Source organism: Lepus europaeus, chromosome 20 (assembly GCF_033115175.1).
Source record: "Lepus europaeus isolate LE1 chromosome 20, mLepTim1.pri, whole genome shotgun sequence".
Classification (NCBI taxonomy): domain Eukaryota; kingdom Metazoa; phylum Chordata; class Mammalia; order Lagomorpha; family Leporidae; genus Lepus; species Lepus europaeus.
In genome coordinates this window covers 43,522,514-43,547,820 of record NC_084846.1, presented here as the reverse complement: position 1 = coordinate 43,547,820, position 25,307 = coordinate 43,522,514, and the positions used below count along the sequence as shown (strand labels likewise).

The window sequence follows — 25,307 nt, the reverse complement described above, 5'->3', positions numbered from 1 at the left end:
AGGAAAAAACATTTTTTATTGTAAGCCTGAAGACAATTTCCCCAAGACTCTTCATAGGAAGAAGATGTACAGAATATTAGCAACAGCCTCTCAGTAAACATGTGACAGATCTCACAGATTTGTCACCTAGCATTTCTCTTAATATAGGATAATGACATCACCTGGGATTTCACTTTACTAAACCAATATGAGTGTGGCATTCTGCCTATCCGGGAACTGAGCTCTCTACTCAGCTGTTTCAGCTAAGGATGAAATTCAAATTATCTATAAGCAAAGAACTAGTCCTTCATGAATTGTTTATGTGCTCAAACACTACAGTGAATTTGAGTGTCCACACAACTAAAGTGTGATTTCAGATATTCAATGCAGCTAGTTAGTTCTACAACCATATATTATTTGTAGTCAGCCAGTCTTAATACTAACATCAGTCTCTTTATGTTTCTCCATTTTTCTTCATTACTTTCCACTTTCCCCTCTTTTGCTTATCATGCTTATTTGAAGTGTATGATTTAAGGATGTAATATAGAACCATGAATGTAAAATACCTTTCAAATTGAAAGATAAGTTAGAAATAAATCCATAAATATGATATTGCATTTCAAATGTTGGAAACTTGTTACTGGAATTCACCAAAATATTTCTAAACAAACAAGCAAACAAAAACAGCACAATTTATAAAATGGCTATCTGATTGTATGCTTTTGATGTTGTTAGTTTCACACCAAAAGGGATACCAAAAACATGAAAATAACTTGTTTAAATAGTATAAAGAAGAGTTGATGAGTATACAAAATGCAAATATAAGATTTGGAGAAAGAAAAACTGACAATATAATAAGTACCTTTGAAGTTTTGAAGTGTTCTTATTGCAGGAATAACATGCCATTCACTTGTTCTCTTTGGCCATCGTTATTGCGTTTCTTCTAGAAAAGCATGCTTTTTTACACTGAGTATTACCAAACAGAAGAGTGAGCTCTCAACGAGCTGGAGAGTCTGCACGTAGATGGTTAGTGTCACAGGCAACTTCTCCTTCTGATAATTTGCTACAGGCTTGTTGGAGGCAGAGTTGAAAGAGAATGCTTTGTCTTCCTTTCAGTTCTCTAATACTCTTGAGAACATTACCAGCTGTTAAGAGAGCACCAAATGGAGTGGCGAAAGAGGGTGAGGAGGCAGCCCAAGTGCCCCTAGCAAATTTATTTTGTTTTCTTTTAATAGCAACCTTTTTTTCTGTGACTCTGTTCTTTATACATGGGGAATTTTAGGAATTCTCTCTATAATCCACATTGTTTCAACTGCTTAACCGTGCCCTCTTTCTGTGACAGAAGATCTTGCAGAGGCCAAAAGCTATGGCTTCAAGGAGGAAGAGTGTGACCTCACATTACTGCAATAAGTGTGCTGTGTGTGTGAAAAGTGTTAATGATAAATGGGCCATACACATTGCTACCAATCAGGTTTGCATACTTCACATCAAGTACTATAAGCTGTGTCCCCAGGATAACTACAATACAACAAAAAAGCCCAAGTTCATGTGGTTGAAAAAAACATACTTTGTTCCTGCCCAAATTTTTTATATTATTTTTTAAGAACCACATTATCTGTTATAATAAATACCATTAATAGCCTTCTATGCAGGAAGTCCTCTTGTAGATATCTATCCTGGAAAAGAATCCATATGTTTACAGGACAGGATTCATTGAAATGTTGTCTAACCCTCCAGCACAATGAAATGGTTAATTTTCTGTGGTATATTCATTCTATGAAATATTACACAGTAATAATAACAAAGGAGGTAGAGCTATATATCAAGGGATCAAAGATAGGGTTATATTTCTGAATGAAAGAGCAAAGTTTCACAAATATATTAAGAATACAACTATATTTGTGTACACAAAAGTGCATAAAATCAAACCCTATGGAAGGATACTGACTTAAGAAGCTTTGAAAACTTTACATGTTTCAGTCACTGCACTGATGGCTTTGTATATAGTATCTCATTTGAAAGTCACAATAATTTTATAAAATGTTTATTATTATCCACACTAGGGTTGAAGAAACCAAGACACAGAAGATCATTGTGTAACTATCTGAGAATGCATAGAAGTCCAATATGTGTGTGCAGATTACTGATAATAGGATAATTTTCTAGAAGAGGAGTAAGGTTTCAAAGGATTCAGTAGTATCTGTATTTGTTTTTACAAAAATTATACAATATCTGTGACCCTTGGCTTAAGCAACAAACATTTCTCACAGTCTGGATACTGGGTAATCTAAGATCAAGGGGCCAACAGGCTCAGTGTCTGGTGAGAGAACCACTTCCTGACTTTTAGATAGCTGATGTCTTACTGTGTGCTCACATGGCCTTTGCTCAGTGCATATATGTAGAGGGCTCTGGTCTCTTCCTCTTCTAATGAGAGCACTAAACTACCATGGGTGTCCCACACTCATGACCTCATCTAAAGCTAATTACCTCTTGAACTCCAAGTTCCAAATAGCATCACATTGGAAATTAGACCTTCAACATGTGACATTTGGGGGACACAAATATCTTGTGTGTGTGTGTCACTGAATGTATGTGTGTGTGTGTATAAACCCTGAATACACACACACACACACACACACCCAACTTGCTTTCTTTTAAAGAAGAAAATTAAAAAAGAAAAATAAGATGAAAAGTGAGTGTTTTTCCTTTTTTTAAAGTCTTATTGGAGTAAGGAGAAATTTCCCATGGCCCTGAAACTTACCCTTGGAGTTATAACTTAGAGTGCTATCTTGAATCTTGACTAGAGTCCTTCTGCTACACCTTTGCAACTGTGGCTTTCTTGGCCCACACCAGCCTCCACAAGGTGAGAAGTTAGGAATCACCTAACAGTCACAGGGGTAATGCAAGAATCACCTATGCTTCCCAGTGTCTTGCCCTAAGAAAGGAGTAGTTCAAAGACATGGAATCATCTCATTGATCTGGTATTTCCAGTATCCACCATGGTGAGTAATTGAAACTTTCCTCAGCTCTTGTCATTTCCATGACAGGTCTTGGGTACTTCACTGGAATTCTCCTTCTTGGCTGCTCATGTCTCACTGTCTAAATAAAGCTAAGTTATTCTGCATGCCCTGACTTCATTGCGTACTCATCTACTTGTTACTATTCATTCCAATCCTATGACTGGTTGATGAAAGAGTTCTCTCTGCTATCAGGGTTGACATTTTTTTTCCTCTTTATTTATTTATTTTTTAACTTTTATTTAATGAATATAAATTTCCAGTGTACAGCTTATGGATTACAATGGCTTCCCCCTCCCATAACTTCCCTCCCACCCGCAACCCTCCCCTCTCCCGCTCCCTCTCCCCTTCCATTTGCATCAAGATTCATTTTCAATTCTCTTTATATACAGAAGATCAATTTAGTATAAAGATTTCAACAGTTTGCACCCACATAGAAACACAAAGTGAAACATACTGTTTGAGTACTAGTTATAGCATTAAATCACAATGAACAGCACATTAAGGACAGAGATCCCACATGAGGAGCCAGGGTTGACATTTTTAATTTGGTTTGAGAGTATGTGCCTATAGGATCTTCAAAGCAAATTGTGCTCCTTACTATTAAAATAGTCTTGCTTTGCAGCAGATTCCGTCAATTCTTTCCAGGACAGCCAGAGGACATTATAATGAAGCTATCTAAAGTCATTCCTTTATTTGCACCTCTATCTGGGATACAAAATTAGAATCCATGAACCTTGGGACTCTCCTACATTGGGGTAGTCCCTCTGTGCTTGGACTCTCTGCCCTGTAGCTAGAAGGAGACTTTTCTTCTCCTTCTTCAGGAATCTACATTTTAGAGTCCAAGAACCTGATCTTAATTTATTTTCTTTAATTTTCCAAGAAGACCTAAAAGAGCCACAGACAGATATCACTCTCAACACATGCTTTTGGAACCTGAGTTTTCTGAGTTGGAAATGCTCGTTAGGTTTCCTGCTTTTCTTTGGCCAAGAACCTATAGAATACGTTGCTAATGGTAAGTTTGGGAAAACTGGAATTTGTCTAATATGTATGTGCTCCTTTTCTCTTAAAAGTTAAAATTTTGAGATACACTGTTGGTTATACATTTAATAATGTGTAAGATGGAAAAACACACAAGTAAAGATTACATTAAAACAAAAATATTTCCCCTTCTCCCTTATTATATCCTCACACCCTGAGTATTTTTAATGGGAAAATAATATATATTATATATAATGTGAATATATATTTTATATGTATATTCCACTCTAAAGTTAAAATTCAGGTTGTAGCTTTTCCCTCCAACCCTGGATAAGTGCTGGAGGGGTGATGGGGTCTATTGTGGGAGGTAATATTTGGCTATAACTGAAAGAAATACATTCATTCTGGCTTATTTATTATTTTCTTGGGGTGTCAGCATCTAAAAGAAGACAGACATCACCACTTTCAAAACTCTGCATGGCACCCACATAATCAAAGGGAAAACAACAAGTGTTGGTGAGAATGTGAACAAGTTGGAATTCTCATACATTGCTAGTGTCTTTGTTACTCAATATTTCCTGAAAGATAGACAGCCTGAATATACAGTTCTAGTTGGCCCTTTCCCCTAGCACTTGCAGATATTAATCCCCTGGCTCCTGCGTCCATTAATGCTGATAAGAAGTCTGCTGAGAGTTTTTTGGTCCCTTGTAAATGAGCTACCTTTTGTCTTTGGCCTCAGCTAATACTATTATTGTTGTTATCAGTCTTTGATGTCTTAGAGTTTCACTACATATTGTCCAGACACTTATCTTTTTATTTTTACTACTTGGGATTCCTTGTGAATTTATTCAGTGTGGATTCTTTTCCTCACACTCTTTGGAATATTTCTCAGCATCTTTTCTATGTTACTTTCCTCCATTCTCTCTCTTCTCTGCTTCTGGGACTCTAATGTAATATTTTCTAGACCTTCTCAGTCTGTCTTCTTCTAAACCCCTTACAATTTTCCATCTCTGGCTGTGTGCTGCATTTTGAATAATTTATGCATATCTGTCTTCCAGTTCACCAATTCTCTTTAATTTCCTTGAATATTATGCACAATTAATCAATGACCTTTGTCTTATAATCCTTACATTTAAAATTCTATGATGATTTAAACTTCTTGGGTTCATATATAATTTCTGCCAATGTTCACTCCTGATTTTTTCCCTTGTGTATTTGAGTGATCTTGTGAAAAATTTGGAGGCCTATATTGGTTGTTCTTTTGTCCAGAGAGGACTTGCACATAATTCTGCTGAGACAGTACTACCCAGGAACAACTCTAGTCTCTTTGTTGAATCCCAGGCTTTACCAGAGTGCATCAGAATCAAAGGCTAATTTATAACTCAGGGTGCTTTGCTTGGTTTTGTTTTCCTCCTGGAGGTGTCTTTGCAATTTGTCAATTCAGCAATGCCAATTTTCTTTTAAGACAGTAGTCTCCTCTTATATGTAGTTTCAGTTTTTTTAGTTGATATTTGCAGACAACTGAGATCTGAAAATAGTGTTTGTCTTGATTCTTCTGAAAGGCCACATTTGTATAACATTTATTACAGTATATATATATTTCAATTGCTCTATTTTATTGATATATTATTCTTTATGACTTTATTATTATTTATTGTATTATTAGTTATTGTGAATATCTTACTATATCTAATTCATAATTTAAATCTTATAAGTATGCATGAATAGGGAAAACATAGTATGTATGTATGTAGTGTATATATATGATAGTTACATACTATATATGCACACACACACATATACATGGTTCAATACTATCTGAGGTTTCTAACATCACTGGAGGTCTTGGATTGAGTGGGAACTACTGTCTAGAATTTGTAGCAAGAGAGCCATTCAAGTTTCTGTGTTCTCTAACTTTTTACATTGCTGAAGATAGAAATATCTGCTTTATTTCCATTTACTTCGTGCCAAATTCATTTAGTAAAGTAAGAGACTTAGGAACTAAATGATATGAAAGATTATATCCTTTAACCCTTCACCATAAGCCAAAATCATTTTAATGACATGAAGAAAAAAAAGTGTTTGCATCCAGAGACTGACATTAAACTGATTGCTCTGTGAAAATTCCTTTGATATAGTCAAAGAATGGGCCTGGCGTCATTTGATAATGCAGAAGTTAAATGGTGTGTTCTGAACTGTCTCCACTGGGTTGATAGTATCCTCATATTGTTTATTTCTGTAAATAAGTTCATTTTAAAAGGGAGTAAAATCACAACTCTGACATAACTATAAAATAAACACTTTCAAATGATTTTATTTAATTTATTAATAGGCAAGTCACTATGATACTTTACTTCAAAGATATCAATACATATGTAAAAGCATAAAAACACACACATACATATAGGCAAATACAAAATGTGGGAATGAATTTGCAAATGGATAGAAAATAGGTCCATTGCAGGGCAGTAATCAATTGCATTCCACTTGGCATGATTACTTTGCAATTTTATGGGTGAAAATCATTTGCTTTGTTATCATTTCTCTACAACTTACAGAAATTTAAAATAGCTCAGACTATGAAAAGTGGAGATAATCTGGATAAGTCTATTAAACAGGATTCTAGTAACTTTCTTGGTCTATTTTAAAGCATTTCGCAAGCTTTTCTTACATTTATTTCATTGTGAATGAGTTCCAGTGTTTTTACTTTCCTGCCTGAAATTTGCCTTAACAGTGATGAACATGCTCTGTGTAAGGAGCAGCTGAGCAGTTGAAAGAGAAATAGTTTCCATGTTTGATTTTAGATTCCAAGCAAAAATGCTGAAAGCTTAGAAATGGAGGAGAAAAGGATTCCTGGGTGTCTTTTCAGTGGAATGCCAGACATGGCCCAACAGACTCTCTTGTGAGAATTGTCTGACTTAAGAGGGACATGTGCACTTAACTGTTATCAACTTTGTAGAAGAGAAGAAAGCTGACCATAATGGAAATGAGTCTTGTCCACCACCATGCAAATGGTTCATAGCTCTTCAAATAAATTTTGTCCAGTAGAGAATATCTCTGTAAATCATATTCTCCTTTGAAGCAGTTTTTAACATTCTACTGGTTTTGTCATTAATTAATGAGACAAATAAAGATCTTTGACACATGTTCATTTTATATTTATGTGAGAGTTTTGATTCAAACTGCTTTGGAAACTATTCCTTAGAAATATTCTTTGACTAAACAGTTTAGGACTATAAATATGCCCCCATACCTAGGAGCTCACTAACATCTCAGGACTTTCTCCTACTCTCCAAATTCATGAAAACCCTACCTACATGAATCTTAGTTCAAAGAGTCCAGTGCTGCTTCCAAATACCTCTCTAAAAGATAACTGAGGAATCTGAGACATCTACAAGCCTAATTTTTGTTGTCCTTTCCTTGTCACTGTGACTCAGTATCATGCTAAATACAAATGGTCCTGCCCAGTCTCATATGATCCCTTACCACAGAACAGATGTGACGGTTGGTCTTGCAGTAATTGCTTAGTGTGCTGTGAATCTACAGATGGGAAGAAGACATCTGGCTTCTCGTATTGCAGCTCCTTAAACATGGTGCTGGTACAGACCAGTGTCTCAGTGGGCCACAGTGGTTGTTCAAGCAGGACCACTCCATCCTCTGCACAGTGGACCGCACAATAAAGCATTTTCTAAAGGATAATGGACGTTCTGGTTTCCTGATGAAGAAAGCCTTGGAGCCTGTTCCCAAGGTCTTCTGAAAGTGGATCTGGGGGCCGGCGCCGTGGCTTAACAGGCTAATCCTCCGCCTTGCAGCTCCAGCACACGGGGTTCTAGTCCCTGTTGGGGCGCCGGATTCTATCCTGGTTGCCCCTCTTCCAGGCCAGCTCTCTGCTGTGGCCCGGGAAGGCAGTGGAGGATGGCCCAAGTGTTTGGGCCCTGCACCCGCATGGGAGACCAGGAGAAGCGTCTGGCTCCTGGCTTTGGATCAGCGCGATGCGCCGGCCGCAGTGCGCAGGCCGCAGCGGCCATTGGAGGGTGAACCAACAGTGAAAAGGAAGACATTTCTCTCTGTCTCTCTCTCTCTCTCACTATCCACTCTGCCTGTCAAAAAAAAAAAGAAGAAGAAGAAGAAGAAGAAGAAAGTGGAAAGTGGATCTGTGTTATGAAGAGGGGTTGTTTGTACAGTTTGGATGCTCAGATGTTCTCCTGTGGTTTGCATTTTGTTCGTAATTCCATCTGGAGATTCATGATTTATCAAGACTATCTTCAGTGTCCCCCCTTCTCTACCAGAGTTGGCATTTTCATGAGAATAAACTGCTTACACAAATTAGGTACTGTACTCAGTAAAGGATTTTTATCCTGGGCCAGGTTTTTCATCTGAGTTCATCAAAGGCTATAGTCCATAGTTAAGGATTCCTGATTCCACTTCAAAAATCTCATTAATACTTTTGTCACTATTTTTAAAATATTTTAATGAAGCAAATACTAGTATGATAATTGTTCACATGATTATTTATATTATTTTTATTTCTTTGATTGTCATAGCTGAGCTTGTTCTTTTCTGGTGCCTTTTTCCACCCTTCTACTTCTTTATTGCCCTTATTCTCATAGCCAGTGGCTCATTTTCTTACCAATGCCCTCCAATGGAAAGTAACCTTTACATTTTACTCCAAATAATCACCCTGTCCTCAGTCCCCTAGAGACCCTCTTCATGCTCTTTGTAGTTGGTCCTTACTACAGCAGTTTTGTAAATTCTCAAAGATCTCTGGAGAGCATCTCTTTTTGACATCATTTTCTGCTAATTAATGTGCCCCTTTTCCACTCTGTAAGGCATAAACTTTTATTTTTTAAGATTTATTTATTTATTTGAAAGGCAGAGTTACACAGAAAGAGAAGGAGAGGCAGAGAGAGAGAGAGAGGTCTTCCATTGCTGGTTCACTCCCCAACTGGCTGCAATGGCCAGAGCTGCGCAGATCCAAAGCCAGGAGCTAGGAGCTTCTTCTGGGTCTCCCACATGGGTGCAGGGGCCCAAGGACTTGGGCCATCTTCTACTGCTTTCCTGGGCCATAGAAGAGAGCTGGATCAGAAGTGGAGCATCCAGGACTCAAACCAGAACCCATGTGGGATGCCGGCACTGCAGGCTGTGGCTTTAAGCTAAGCCACAGCACCGGCCCCAAGGCATAAACTTTAAGGCTATTTTTTTAAAGGCCATTTTTATAAGCTCATGATCATCATGACAATGATATTACCCCTAAACTATACTTTTCCTCTTTACAAAAAGAAACAAATATTATTAGGTGCTAGATGGATAGATCAGTGCTTTGCTTTTTCTACTCTTACTGTCTTTTTCATTTGTTTATTGGAAAACATTATGGAGTGTTAACTCTGTGCCAGGCACTAATGCTGACGTTTAGACTATAAAATGGAGAAGACACTATCCCTGGCTGTTAGGAGCTCCTAGTGTTAATAGGTACTATGTATACATAACCAAAAGTAATAGAGTGAGATTTATTAATAGAATTAGTACGAAGACTTTTTGGAACACCACACTTGCCCTCTGTTGAGAGATTGGAGATAAAGACCATAGGATGGAAGAATAAGTCATCAAGTTATCCCATGAGATGTTCGAGCCAGGTTTTGAGATAATAGAACCCAGAATGTAAATACAGTAATCTTTATTCACAGGGGGTGTTGTAAGACCTCTGGTGTAAGGACGCCTGAAACCAAAGCTAATACCAAACTCTCTATATAGAAATTTGCCTATGATAAAGGAAGGGGACATGAGTAGAAAAGAGTATACCATGAAGGAAAAAAGCAGCAAGAGGGAACATAAGGCAACATGGAGAAGTGTGGTCTTTTGAGAAAGTCATCATTGGCTATGATAGAGACTGTGCTTTGGGGGAGAAGGGGAGATGCAGTTGTAAATGCATATGGGGGCCAGAGACAAAAACTCCTTACTTGTGATTTACTGCATTTCTATTTATCTTGCTGTTGATGACTTCATACAGAAAATTTTAAAGTCCAAATTGTCTTAAGGTTTGGAAACCATTTGAAAGGTTCCTGAAGGAAAGAGATTACTAGGATAGGAAAACCATATGATTAGTGTAGATGAGAGTTTAGAAAGCCATGGAAAAGGAGACGAGAATGAGAACATAAGAACAACATTCAACAGTCTTGTGGAATATCAATGACCCAAACACTACAATTAAGGAAGGCAAAATGGCAGACTCTGGGACTAATTACATGTGTAGAGGGAAGGGCAGAAAAAAGTTAAGATCTTTGAGAAGGTTTTGACTTAATACACCTACATTAATTTCCATGCAGTAACCAAGATGTGAATTCAGGAGAAGGAAAAGGGTGGGTGGTGGTGAGCTGGAGCTCATTGAGGTGGTCAGTTCACTTTTGAACATGGCAGAATCTATAGTTTCTAATGGTAATAAGAGTAGAGACTGAACTCAAGGGAGGACAGTGCTGGAAGGGAAAGTAAATGCTAAGCCGGTGCTCTCTGCTTCAGGCTGCTGTAGAGGGCCCAATGAAAAGAAATGTCAGTGATTTAGAAAATATGCAGTAGTCATCCCTTACCATTGGCTTCACTTTCCACAGTTTCAGTTATCTGCAGTCAACTGTGATCCAAAGATGTTGAATGGAAAACTCCAGAAATACCTAATTTATAAGTTTTAAATAATTGTTTTTAAAGTATATTGTTGTAACTGTTCTACTCTATTATTGTTATTGTTGTTAATCTTTCATAATGCCCTTTTAAAAATATTTATTAGGAAAAAATTTAGTTGAGAGTCAGAGAGCTCTCATTCACTGGTTCACTCCTCACAATGGCCAGGCCTGGGCCAAGCCGGAGATAGGAACAAGAAATTCAATCTAAGTCCCCCAAAGAGTGGCAGGAGCCCATCTACTTGAGCCATCAACCTGCTGCTTCCTAGGGTCTGTATTAGTAGGAACATGGAATCAGAAGCCAGAGGTGGAGATGGAATCCAAGTGGGACAGCTTGTACCTAATTTATAAATTAAACTTTATCATAGGTGAATATCTATATAGAGTTTGGTATTAGGCTTGGTTTCAGGCATCCATCCACTAGGGGTCTCACAACATCCCCTGTGAATAAAGATTACTGTATTTCCATTTTGGGTTCTAGTAGTTTCCTTTATAGGGGATTCTTCTTGATTTGTAAAATTCACACTGTGTCTTCTGATTACATAGAATTAATGAAAGGATTACTCCATGATGCTTGGAGAACAATGTAATGTTATAAAAAAGAAAGCAGATGCTAAAATGTGAGATGTGAAGTAGTCTGTTTAATAATGGAAATAGGGTATCTTCATAGCTGAACTATGGCTTTGAAGGGTTATAGGAAAATTTTCCACAAATTTCAATATAGACCAGACCTTTGTCATTTCCATGTTATATTTTTTAAGATGGACAAATCCAGGGGCCAGTGCTGTGGTGAAGTGAGTAAAGCTGCTCCCTGCAGTGCTGGCATCCCATATGGGCACTGGTTCTAGTCCTGGCTGCTCCACTTCCAATCCAGCTCTCTGCTATGGCCTGGAAAAGCAGTAGAAGATGGCCCAAGTCCTTGGGCCCCTGCACCCATGTGAGAGACCCAGAAGAAGCTCCTGGCTCCTAGCTTCAGATTGGCTCAGCTCCAGCTGTTGCAGCCAATTGGGGAGTGAACTAGCGGATGGAGGAAATTTTCTTTCTATCTCTCTCTCTCTGCCTTTCCTTCTCTGTGTGTAACTCTGCCTTTCAAATAAGTAAATTAATTTTTAAAAAGATGGACAAATCCAGACTTTGCAAAGTTCACAATTGACAGTTATAGGCTTTGAAGGACAAATGAGTATACATTTGGAATGGGGGCAGGGATCTATTGAAAGAACCCTGAGAAAACAAGTAAGGATCACTTCTTTTTTTTTTTTTTTTCAGGAGGTGCCTGGCAGAAATAGGCACAAAAATAAAAAGCAAAGGAATCTGGTGATTTTAGGGAAAGAAATGAAGATTTTAGCAGGGCACATAAGAGCCTTATAGAAGATACCCAGCTCAATAACATTTAGGAAAAGTTTGAGGGAGGTGGGGACCAGGGAAATGTTTAAACAATGTCATGTAGGGCCTGAGACTTTGATAGAGATTAAAGAGTGTGTGGAAGGCATTTCAGGGGTAGCACAAGACAGCCCCATGACCATGATGTACCTTACACAATTCCATGTCCTGGAGTCTACAGTGTGGAAGGGGAAGTGGGGAAAGAGACAGAGTAGGAACAATAAGATGGAGTCTGCATGTGTGTGTTGGGCTAACAATCCTGAGCTGTACCCACAGAAGATGATAGCAAGTCATTTTAGGATTTAAACAGGGACTGATGCACCATCCCAGTCATTATGTGAAGCACTAATTGAAGATTAACCTAGTGAAAAGGAACCTAGGAAACTCTCACAGCAGATAGGCAAGAAATGCTGAAGATCTGATACAGGTCAGGGCTCACAGGGCTGGAAGGGAAAGCAGAAAAGACTGCTGGTCAGTTGAGACATTGGTGCTATCAACCAAGGTGTAGAACAAAGAGGTAGGTAGGGGCTGGCACCATAGCATAGTAGGCTAAGCCTCCACCTGTGGTGCCGGCATCCCATTTGGGCACCAGTTCAAGTCCCAGATGCACCACTTCTGATTCAGCTCTGTATTAATGTGCCTGGGAAAGCAGCAGAGAGTGGCCCAGATCCTTGGGCCCCTGTACCCATGTGGGAGACCTGGAAGAAGCTTCTGGGTCCTGGCTTCATATTTGCCCAGCTCTGGCTGTTGTGACTGGGGAATGAACCAATAGATGGAAGATCTCTCTCTCTCTCTCTCTCTCTCTCTCTCTCTCTCTCTCTCTCTCTCTCTCTTTGTCAACTCTACCTTTCAAATAAATAAATAAATCTTTAAAAAAAATAAAGAAGAGATATGTAAAATGGGGAGTGTGGGCTTAAGAGTGCAGTGGTTACTGAGAGACCTAAGTCAGCAGGGACACTGTCTGTGCTGTGAAGATGCCTTGCATTCAGTTCCACAGATTCAGCTTGACTTTTCATGATGAAGAAACATCTACTGTACCTTGAGAATGAGTGAGTTTTATGTCTTAGGACTGTTACAGAAAAAATGAGTAACATCCTCATTCATTGCTTCCCCTGCTGTGGGAATGTAGTGTACTCTCTTAATCAATAACCTAGTCTATTACTACATACAGTAGTAATTATCCTAACTATTACCAGATATCCTTCTTTGACTTTAATTATTTGATAACCATGACATAAATCTGTCTGGTTTAAACCTGACTCAATGCACACATACATGGAAGAAAAGTACAAAACCTGTAGTCTAACACAATCTTGTGTAGGGGCCAATTTGGACTGTGTCCAGGTTTAAATCCTCATTTTGACTTGCTGATTGAAGTCTCTTTGATTATCCAACAAGATTTTTTATGTAAATCAAGAGAAGACAGGGAAATAGGAAGAACTCGGCATTACGCACACTAAATTTGAGGTCTCTGTGGGCATAGAGATATCTAGGCTAGACACAGGACCATTACTACAGGTGAAGTAGATGATGGGGATGACAGTGTCAGATTATAATGAGCACTCCCCCTGTGCGAGGCACTGTGCTCTGTCATCCTCATTGAGTCATTCATTTTTAACTCTGCTTTCTTCTTCATAGCTGCCATCACTGTTGAGTATTAAGTGGTTCACTTGCACATCTGTTCACTGTCTAGCTCAACCGTAATAGAAGTGCCACTGGGATAAAGATTTTACTACGTTGTATTTAATAACTGCATAGGACATGGGACGTCCTTAGGAAAATGTAGTGAATAAATGAAAGACTCTTTGTGGTAACTGTAGCAGAACAGGGATTATTCTTCCCATCTTCTAAGCAAGAATCCTGAGTTTTGAGTGGTTTACATATATTTTATCGTTCCAGGTCATATGGCCGGTTGGTAGAAGTGCCTGAATTCAATCCTAGGTGTCCACAATTCCAGAAGCTGGGAACTTAATCACACTGGCATAAATGACTCTCAAAATCACAGGAAGTTATTGATCTGACATCCCAGAAAGAATGTGTAGAACAAATAAAGCAGAGGCATAGAGGAACTCATAGGTATTCCCAATCATTGTGGAAATAAGAAGAATTATGAAGTAGATTGAAGAGCGAGACCAGAGAAGTAAGAGGAAGCCAGCAAGGGAACTATGCTCTAGCAACAGAAGAAGAGCCTACCCCAACAAGGGACTGGCCAGCGGGTCCACAGACAGCTTACATTTCCAGGAAGGAGTACTCTGAAAAGTTTGGGCATCTCTATGGCATGATGAAGGCCTTAAGGAGTGAGAGGCAAGGTTTCCTGAGAGCAGTGGAGCACTAGATACCATGGTGAGCACCTTGTCTGTGATATAAGGGATAGAAGCCAGCCTGTGCATGAGTCCTTAAGGGAGAGTGCTAAGGGTGGCCACAGGGTCCATGAATTTTCCATGATAAAAAAGAGGAAAACATAATGAAGATTAGTAAGGAGAAAGGAGAAAAGATTCCTTTATTAAGATGAAGAGGGTCCAGTTTTTACTTCATGCAGAATAAAAAATGTGTGTATATATGGGATATTGTGTGTGTGCATGTATGTGGGGTGTACACATGTGTGCTTGTATATTTAGAGAGCAAATGAATCAATACAAACCTAACCATGGCTGTGAAGAGGTTTTGCAAACTGTTGAATGTAAAGCAACCATAAAACGTCATTAATTTCAGTTCAGGCACTTTGGGGATGATTCTATTTTCAAAATACCCACCAACTGCTGCATGAGCCAGAGAGCCTTCCTGTGAGAAAGACCCAGGTCACCCTTCTGTCATGGGGAGCTGTGTGTCCTACTGGACACTATGGTTCATACCAATAATAAGTAGAGGGAGGGCACTGTGCATCACTTACCTGTCTGAAAATGTGCTTGTGCCTGGAGGAGACCAAGAAGAGCCGCAGCATAGGCTCCCTCTGGCCTTCCATCGGCCAGTTCCTCCCGCACTGAGGTGCCAACGTGTCTTTCCACTTCTAGCAAGAGGAGAGAGCAGAGATTGTCCTCTGCCCCATTCCAGGAATGGGATTGCCTGTGGACAGGACCAGCTACATAATTTACAAAGCTTAGTGCAAAACGAAAAGGTGGGGCCTGTTCAACTTTGATTGTGGATCTTGAGGACATTCAAGCAAGCACAAGTGGGCCCTTCTTAGCATAAGCCTTATCCAAAGGCCCATGGTTGAGCCCCTGAGGCTGTCTTACTGCCATCCAGGCCACCAAAGGTGGCCTGTTAGACTTTTTAAATTCTCAGCACATGCAGTATCTTTGAAAACAAGGCAGTCATGGGATACATGATTTTTTTTTTTTTTAAAAAAAGGCCGTTTTTCCCAAGGGACATATCCTCATGTGGTCATCTCCCATCTCTCTGGCAGACCCATTTCTCTTTCTTTGTGGGCTTCTCATCCTTGGTTTCAAAATTCTCTCCTCAACTTTCTTTTCTCCCTACTTGAAATATTCTCAAAGGAGTATTAGGGATTCATTTACTTTCAATGCTGGGAACCTAGGCAGGAAATTTCCCTGGCTTACATACTCGGTGAGTTCCTGAAGATGTGAGCCTACTGCTATTATTTATATTTGATTTTATAGCCTCCCAGGGGTGTCTATTAAGTTTTCAAAGACTTTCCCACAGGTGACTGCAGAGCATCCCCAATACTTTACAGAACACACAATCCCTGCTTCATAATTCTGGGGGCAGAAAACAACAACTTAACAAACATATGTTTTGTTTTGTTTGTAAATTGTCTAAATGGATGTGAGACAATTTAATCATGTTTATTCCACTTACTGTGAATATTTACATGTTTTACTATAGGAAATTTAGTGTGTTTGAGTGCTTCTACCAGCTCCCAGTGGAGTGTTAAAAAATACACAGTATATGCTCATATTACCTTGCTAAAAACATGACAAATCCTGAAGTCTGGCCCACACTGGTTATGGTTCAGGAACTGTATTCTTATATTAATACTCGTTTTGGGAAGCAATTTGGACTAGTCCATGTATAATCTATTATCATTTGATTTGTACAAAAAATCTCTGGGAATGTAATTAAATGATATTTAAACCAACTTTGTCTTTTGTATTAAAATGAATGCCAAAAACTAAGGTTCTATACTTCCCAGGTATTTATATTTCTTTGGAATTATTTGATGACTTATGTAATTTTAATATTTAAGTAAATTCTTCATGAATTTATTAGAGATTTATGAAGGTAGTAGTCCTACAAAATGCTACAATAAGATAATGTTATTTTAAAGATAGGATAATAGTACAATCAATATACACTTCTAACTTCACCCAAAACAAACAAAATGCAACCCTCAAACAGATCTAATCTATACACTGAACCATTTAGGGACCAATGAGATATTCTATTTTCTATGGGACATTTTACACATGTGCCTGATGGTCAAGTATAGTTTTGTGGTTAATTATTGAACATTGACCATATCTGTAAATTGTGCAAAGATATATAGCCCTACTAAGTGGTGTTGGTTTGCTCTGTTATCCCTGTTTTTCAGATGAACAAGCTGAGTCATAGGAGGAAAGAAAATATCCTACTCGATCTTTGAGTTTCTGGGGCAAAGGGCAAGTAACTGCTTTATTTTTGTGTCATGGTCATTTTCTTCCTCTTCCTGTTCTTGTTTCTAGTGTTCTTGTTCTTGTTTTATTCTTGTTTTACTCCTCTTATGCCTCATTTATTAGTTGTTCAATGCTATTAACCCACTGTTTGTTGTTTTTTGACTTAGATTTTCTGTTGTCTTCATTGGCACTAAGCATGTCTCAGTTTCCAGAGCAAACATATATTTAATACCTTTGAAATTAATGATTATCTTCTTGGAGACAGAATTAAAGACACTGAGAACTGGGTGAAGCATAGAATGGGTTTTACTAGCCAGGCTAAGAAACCTGCTGCTCACTAGGGCCATACTATGGTAGTGACTATAATAATGGTAGTGGCCATAACAATAAACATGACAAAAAGTAAGAAAGATTTAAAAAGCATTCCTGCAATTATGTATTTCATAAATCTCAATTTATGGGAGTGACTATTTACAGAACATAAGAGGGGCTAGTTCTGGGCAGGTGGGAAAATGATCCAAATCTCAAATGAACTTCACAGACTTTACCATTATGTGGTGTTCCTTGTAATTCTATAAGTTACAGTTGAATTTTCCCTTCAAAGAGACAAAGGCATGGAGACATTTAGTAGCATAACTATTACAGAAATGAAGCTAGTGGTACAGCCAGAATTAAATGTTAGGGCATCTGAGGATCCCATATCTGATATCCCCCATTTCAGCACATAGAGGATGAATTGAGTCACCAAGGAAAACTCTGGGGGAGGGGACCCTAAAATAATTTTTTTCCTGACTATGCTACATCTTATCTTGCTACGCTGTGGGTGACAGAGCCTGTCCTCATTATCTTATGCCCAGCCATGAGCCCTTGTGTAGGAGAAGTGAGAAAAGTGAAGTCTGTGGTGTGATTTTGATTGTCATGTGGGAAGAGGATGTAAACGGCTCCCTCCTTGTGGACGGGGATCTCACTGTGCAAGCCTTTAAAGATGGATCCAGGGCACGGCACTCTCTTCTCTGCTGACAGCTGAGAGCGCACCTCCTACTTCCTTGGCCACGAGCACACATTTTTAATAAGACATCAGCTGAGCAGCAGAATATTGGATCTGAGTTTCAGTTGCATTCTGCTTCCCGTAAGCTCTATCCTACCCTCGTTGTTGAAGAAAAGATCACTACCTTTGGGTTCACAAGGTAGCTTTATTGATAAGCAGTCTCCAAGTTTTATATAAAAATCCTGATGACAACATGGCCTTCTGCTTGGCATGCAAAATAAGTGTCATTGTTCCTGGTGCCTAAGTCATCTTGACTCCAAGTCTTCATCCTACTGATCAGGAAAAGGCTCTCCCTCTGGACGTACCTACCAAAGGTACTCTCATTGGAAGGAATCAATAGAAATAATCACTCTTTGCAGAGGAGGAAACTGGAAAATTTGGTCATTTCCCTCAAGGGAGACTCCTTCTTTAGTGCTGCTACCTTTGCATGGTATTGCCACCGAGACAAGAAGTCAATTATTCCAGGGCACAGCCAGAGCCCCAAGGCTTGAAGGTTGCAGATCCTACCTCCGAATCTAGGATATGGAGGGAACTGCTTCTCCTCTCAGGCTTATTCTCATTGGAGGTTGCTTCAAAACAAACCAGGCTCAAAGTCCAAGATATAATTTTATGAATTTATGCCCATGCACAGACATTCCCTCCAGGATGTACCATGGTTTTCAGACATTGGTTCAAGAGGGGCCCCTACAATCTGCTTTGCCATAAGCCACTCTGCCTACCCATTCACAGAACAGGCCCTGACAATGATCCTGAGTACAACTTTCCTGGAAGCTTCTCAGTCATTCTGTTGGATTAATTCAGGGACACTATCAGATAGCCTCTAATAACTTAGCTTTGATTCCTTTCTTTCTAGATGACCCTTAATATGAATATTGATACAAATTGATGTGAAAGAGAGGTAACATTGTCCAGTGTTGTTCATCTATGGAAACTGTGCTGCAGCAATTTCCTTTGCCATCAAGACCATGGTGTGCTGGTCTCTCACCACATATTTAAAATGGCTACCTGTTTTTTCCTAAACAAAAAAAGGAGTCTGCTATGTTGCAAAAACTGGAAATGACCAAGACTGCTTGATGTAGTTTCCTTTAAAAAAAAAAAAGGAAGAAATGAACTGAATGAAATAAATAAATAAAAATATCCACACCACCAAACAGTACTGTTTTGAGCTATGTAGTCATCTCAATAGTAGAATTGCTGTTGAGAATGAAGACAGAGGAAATTTCTGAGAAAAGTGATTTTTCATGTGTGAAAAAGCAGCTATTATCATAGCTGTTTTGATGATGTCAAGGACCAAAAATGAGTCCATGGTATCTATTATAACCAGGAAGTTCAATGTTGAATAAAAATACTGCACCTTAGCCATACCAGGCCCAAGGAATGCCTAACTGTTGGATGATGAGAGGGACCTGAAGGTCACCTACCAGGACTTAATGGACTGGAGCCAAGAGCACCCCACACACCTTTTCTGTGCACAAAGATAAAGCTGGGCAGCCCAAATGCCATTCCCATTCAGGTAAGGTGGAATCACATCTTACATAAGGCTATGTCTGAAGGTCAGATTCTAAGGCAAACATATACCAAGGTACTTCAAAAGTTTGTGCAAAATGGAATTAAAATACAAATTTTGGTGCAGAAAATGTTTTTAATTTCATGCATGTGAGAGGTCTTTAAAACTTTTGTGGAAATACATTTTCTGAAAGAAACTATGCATGGATTACATTTTTTTTGCACAAAAATAAACATCCTTCAATCTCGTTTTCGCACAAAATGTTAAATTAGCCTCTTAGATAATTAAATTATCTTCCAAAAAAACCTCTCACAACCAATCCGTAGGTTTACAATGTACTGCTTTGTATGGGGCGGGTGTTTGGTACAGTGATTAAGTTGCCTCTTGGGATATCCGCATCCCATATTGGAATGCCTGGGTTTGAGTCCAAGTCCCTTTTCCATTCCAGCTGCCTGCTAACTAATGCCCTGAAAGACAGTAGATGATGCCTCAAGTAGTTGAGTCCTTGCCACCCTGTGGGAGACCTGAATTGAGATCCTGACTTCTGACTTGGGCCTGGCCCAACCCTGACTGTTGTGGACATTTGGTGAATGAAACAGTAGATGGGAGCTATCTCTGTCTGTCTTTCTCTCTCTCTGTCTCTCTACCTTTAAGATTAAATAAATAAGTAAGTAAGTAAGTAAATTTAAAAAACAGATTGTATTTTCTTCTGGCTAAAACCCTAGAACTCTAGATTTATATTTTTTTCACCCATTCTTGGGCACATGCATTGACCAGAGTGATAGGTGAAATCACTCAGGTTGCATGAGTTAAATTTTCATATGCTATGACTACAGTGTAATTGGGAAGAGGAGACCTGTACATATGAGGTCTTGAAAAAAACTGCCACACAGGGAAAGGCAGTTCTCAACAGGAAGTACTTTGGCATTGAACCAGGAAGAAAATTATCTGGTTTTCTCAATAAACTGCCTAAGATGCAGCCAAAATATTAAGGGTGCTGAAAAAGAGATTGACACAGTTCTTGAAACAATTTATTATGTGTTTGCAAATCTTCAGGGGATCACACTAGTTTTCCTATTGGACCAAGCATCCCTTGTCAGTCTCCTTGGCTCCTTCCTCCTTATCTTACTAACCTCTGAATATTGGGATCCTATTGGGTTTGGTCTTTGAGTCTGTTCTTTCCTATGCAAACACTCACTCACTTGGTGATCACTTCCATTCCCATGACTGTATTTACTATAAATACACTGATGGTTCTGCATTTATATAAATAGTCCAGATCCACATACATAATTACCTAACATTTCTACTTTGATTTAATAAACATTGTAGGCAATGTGTCTAAAACCAAACTCTTAATTTCCTATTTCCATCGTATTTCCTCTTCTTTAACATATCCATCCCATCTTTGTCAATGGTACCACCATCCACTCAACTGCTCAGTTCAAAAACACAGATTCATTATTCTCCAACACCATGTCTAATCCATCAGCAAGGCCCACTATCTGGAAATTCAAAATAAAAGAGCAATCTGGAGTCTTTTCAGCATCTCTCTTGATACCACCCTGATGCAAGCCACTAAGCTCTTTTGCTTGACCCTCTGCCATCCTTCCTTAACTGCTTATCCTTCTTCTAATCTTGCCTCACAGATCATTCTTTTCACAATGCCCAGAGATGCCTTTTAAAGTTACAAATAATATCATGTGCCTCCTTTGTTCATAAGCTTCAAATAGTTTCCCATTGTGGTAGAAGAAAATCACAAGTCTCTTTACAGCTTTCAAAACCCTCTCTGATGTGACCCTTGCCTAAATCTTCAACTACATCTCCTGCTTTTAGGCCATTTTTTGACTAACCTCAAGTCACCTTGGCCTTTAATAGTTTCTAGAACCAAACCAAATTCTTCATGTCATCAGAAAGTTTTTATTTGCTAGTTCTTGAAGCCTGGAACTACCTTCTGCAGTTTTAGAAGAATTAGCTTCAATCCTGAAAAGCTATACATAGAGCAGAGGGGAAAATATAATTAAAACAGCTAACCAGGTCTTACTTCACACCTCAGATCCTTAGCGCCTGGACTCAAACCTATGTTGAGATGAAGAGAGAAGTCATTTAAATCAAGTTTATGACTGAATCTTTAATCTAGATACGTTTTGATAAACAAAATATTATGGAATTTGTTCAAGGTGCTGTTAAACAGCACATGTGGAAAATATACTATAGCATGATTGATTGAAGGTGAAGTTTGATGGAAAGTCAAGAAAGATCTATAAGTATTTTATTTTTATAGTTCCTTCAGTTGACACTCCTTAACAAACCAGTCTCTGTGGTTTAGGGAGCACCACTTATGCATAATAGTATCAGAACCAACCATATTGCAAAATTTGTTTTGGTTCTAATAATATTTCAGTTAATTCTTTTTCTAAATAATACATCTGGGATGTGTTACAAGAATATTATACCCCTATTGATTACTACCATGTATGAAGCAATGAAAAAAGTCTCAAAATGCAAGCAATCAGAAAATGCAACTCTTGTGTTCCTTTATGTAACAAAGCAAAACAAAGCAAAAGAAAAGAAAATAAAGCTGGCTTTCAATTGATGGAGGTGAAAATTAGAAGCAAAAACAACCGAAGAATGGAGAAGTCCTATAAAAGGGCCTGTTTATCTCATGTAATGAGATAGCTTATCGTATGTGTATTTCTAATCTATGCACAAGAAAAATATTTCTTTACAGAATAAAGGCACTTTATTAATGATCATGCAATAGTAAATGAACCTGCTGTCTTGAATCAGTAGCAATTAAGAAGCAGAACGAGTGGAAAGTAGAATTCTATACTAAAAATTATTTACTACAAGGAATGTCAGATTCAAAATGAGAATTAGAGATATGTAGCTCTAATGTGTAGCTCAGTACTCTAAGAGATACAAAGCAAAGTCGAAAAACAATTTTATATCTTAAAAATAACTACAGGATAGAAAATAAAATCTTGGGCTGGTGCCGTGGCACACTAGGTTAATCCTCTGCCTGCGACACCAGCATCCCATATGGGCGCTGGTTTGAGTCCCGGTTAATCCTCTTCCTGTCCAGCTCTCTGCTGTGGCCTGGGAGGGCAGTGGAGGATGGCCCAAGTGCTTGGGCCCTTGCACCCACATGGGAGACCAGGTCAAAGTACCTGGCTCCTGGCTTCGGATCAGCGCAGCTCTGGCCATTGCGGCCATTTGGAGAGTGAATCAACGGAAGGAAGACCTTTCTCTCTGTCTCTCTCTCTCACTGTCTGTAACTCTACCTGTCAAATAAATAGATTTTTAAAAATTAAAAAAAAAGAAAAGAAAATCTTAATGTTGATATAATTGTGGAGGATCTTTATGAATTAAAAAATAACTTTCACACAAAAATTGCTTGCAAACATAGGAAAAATTAGGAATTAAAATTCATTATCCATAAGGATAGGATAAATTGATATGTATTTATTTACATTATCTCAAAAAAAGAATATTTCTTGTGTATATATGACCATAAAATATTTAGAAAACATAATGTAGTGTATTTTGTTACAAAACTTGAATAATTTTCAAGCAGTAGATATTGCACAAATTATTAAATCAAAATTCCATGAAGTTAGACAAAAATAAAAGTGCATTCTATTGAGTTTTAAGTCTCAATCACATTAATTTATTTGTGCTTTTGTTTAGTATTCAGTACAGGGAATTCAATATGCTGAACTATCATCCTTGTCCTTTATCTTAGTAATGGAGTCTCCAAATTTTAGGTGGCCAACCAGAATAGACATTGATTTCCCACTTCCCCCCATAGGTGTTATTAAACATGTGACTACACTCAAGTCAATGAAATGCAAGTTGAGCTGGTGTGCACGAATTCTGGCAAGTGTCCTTCCAGAACAGGGATGCACATTTCTTCATCACTGACTTCTTCCCACCTGCTCAGCAGGGATTGGAACGCAAGCATCTGGCTTAGCCTCTGGACATCAGCAGGGGAAGGCTGAACAGCAGGCAGGTAATCCTGGCAAGCTGATGGGTCAGAGGCCTTGCGTTACTTTGGTGAGGGAGCTCCTGATGAGTGGCAGAAACATGAAATCAAACATCATTGTGTGAGTTCCTTCTGCCTGGTGTTGGGGCTCAGAGTTTCCTGGAAGCATGGGCCCCAAACGCCCATCTTGGATCCTTCCTCTAACGAAGAAGCTATGAGCAGCTGCTGGCCCGAGGCCGGCGGACACATTGGCCTCTCGGGATTTGTGGACTGGAGAAAAAGAACGAGAAGCAACCGAACATATTGATGAAATACACAATGAAATAGACAGACTTAATGAATAAGCCAGTATGGAGATTTTGAAAGTAGGACAGAGATAAAACAAACTCCTCCAAGCATTTTTTCAGAAGAGGTCAGAACTCTTGCAAAAGTCCCAGATTTTTGGGGTAACAGCATTTGCCAAGTATCTGCACTGCGTGGGGAGGAGGATGAAGAGGCGCTGCTTTATCTGACCAGAGTTGAAGTGACAGAACTTGAAGATATTAAATCAGGTTACAGGATAGATTTTTATTTTGATGAAAATCCTTACTCGAAAAGAAAGTTCTCTCTGAAGAATTTCAACTGAACGAGAGTGGTGATCCATCTTCAAAGTCCATTGAGATCAAGTTGAAATCTGGAAAGGATCTGATGAACGTTCAAGTCAAACGCAGAGCAAAGCCAGAGAGCATCTTCCCCTGGCTTACTGACCCTTCTGATGCAGGTGCAGATGGGTTAGGAGAGGTCATCAAGGATGATACTTGGCCGAATCCCTTTCAGCACTACTTGGTTCCTGATGTGGATGATGAAGAAGGGGAAGAGGAGAAGATGATGGTGATGATGATGATGAAAGATTGAAGACATTGATGAAGAAGGGGATGGGGATTAAAGGGAAGAAGAAGAAGAAGATGGTGATGAAGGGGAAGGAGAGGAAGATGAAGGAGAACTAGAAAACACTGATGGATTCCAACTTTTTTTTATTTTCTCCAGTAGCTATTGTCTTCTTCTTTTTATTTTTTTCCATCTTGTGCTCAGTCTCCTTGTGTTTTTTTATTTTTTTTTTATTTTTTTATTTTTTGACAGGCAGAGTTAGGTGGTGAGAGAGAGAGACAGAGAGAAAGGTCTTCCTTTTTCCATTGGTTCACCCCCACAAATGGCTGCTACGGCCCGTGCATTGCGGCCGGCGCACTGCGCTGATCCAAAGCCAGGAGCCAGGTGCTTCCTCCTGGTCTCCCATGTGGGTGCAGGGCCCAAGGACCTGGGCCATCCTCCACTGTCTTCCCGGGCCATAGCAGAGAGCTGGACTGGAAGAGGGGCAACCAGGACAGAATCCGGTGCCCCAACCGGGACTAGAACACGAGGTGCTGGCGCCGCAGGCGGAGGATTAGCTTAGTGAGCCGCGGCGCTGGCCCAGTCTCCCTGTTTTTTTGTTTTTTTTTTTTTTTTTTTTTTTTTTTTTTTTTTTTGTGGGAGGTAAAATAGCAAGGTTTATTAGGAAGGAACATCTGTAAGGACGGATGGGCACCTCTCCAGACAGAGCCTGAGAGAGAGTGCCCAGTCGCTCAGACTGGGGGATAGCGGGGCTGCATGGGTGAGTGGAGAGTACACCTGGCCAGGTCAGGCGGGCGGCTCAGCAAAGATGCAGAGAGCTGAGCGCACAGTCCAGTTGAGGCTGGGGGTTTTTAAGGAGATGGGTCTTGCTTCCCCACCTCTGCTCCTCTTGGAACAAAGGGCTTTTTGGATGTAAATAGAAAAACTTCTCTTGAAGGTCTGAAACAAAGGACTTTATGGATGCAAATGTTATCAGACTGGAGGAAGGGAGCAGGGTGTTTGAGATGCAGATACTAGGCTGCACCTGGGAGATTGTGGAAGGCAGAAGGGGGCAGGGCAGGATGGGAGGGCCAGGCTGCCCCTGAAACATTATGGGGATGACTTTGAGATGCAGATGCATATGCTGGACATAGATGTCTTCTCTTTAGGCCTGTTACACACACATAAGCTCATAACTGACTACCTACCTAACATTCCCCACTCAAGAGGTAATACCCAAAATTCTTTTTGGGATTATGGATGGAGTTCTGTCTTCTGTAACTTCT

The 25,307-nt window shown here is 39.3% G+C and overlaps 1 pseudogene; it reads left to right on the top strand.

The window, feature by feature from the left end:
• LOC133749397 (protein SET-like) overlaps nt 1–24,175 on the top strand; it is a 29,421-nt pseudogene extending 5,246 nt beyond the window's left edge.
• Nucleotides 24,176–25,307: the final 1,132 nt, after the last annotated feature.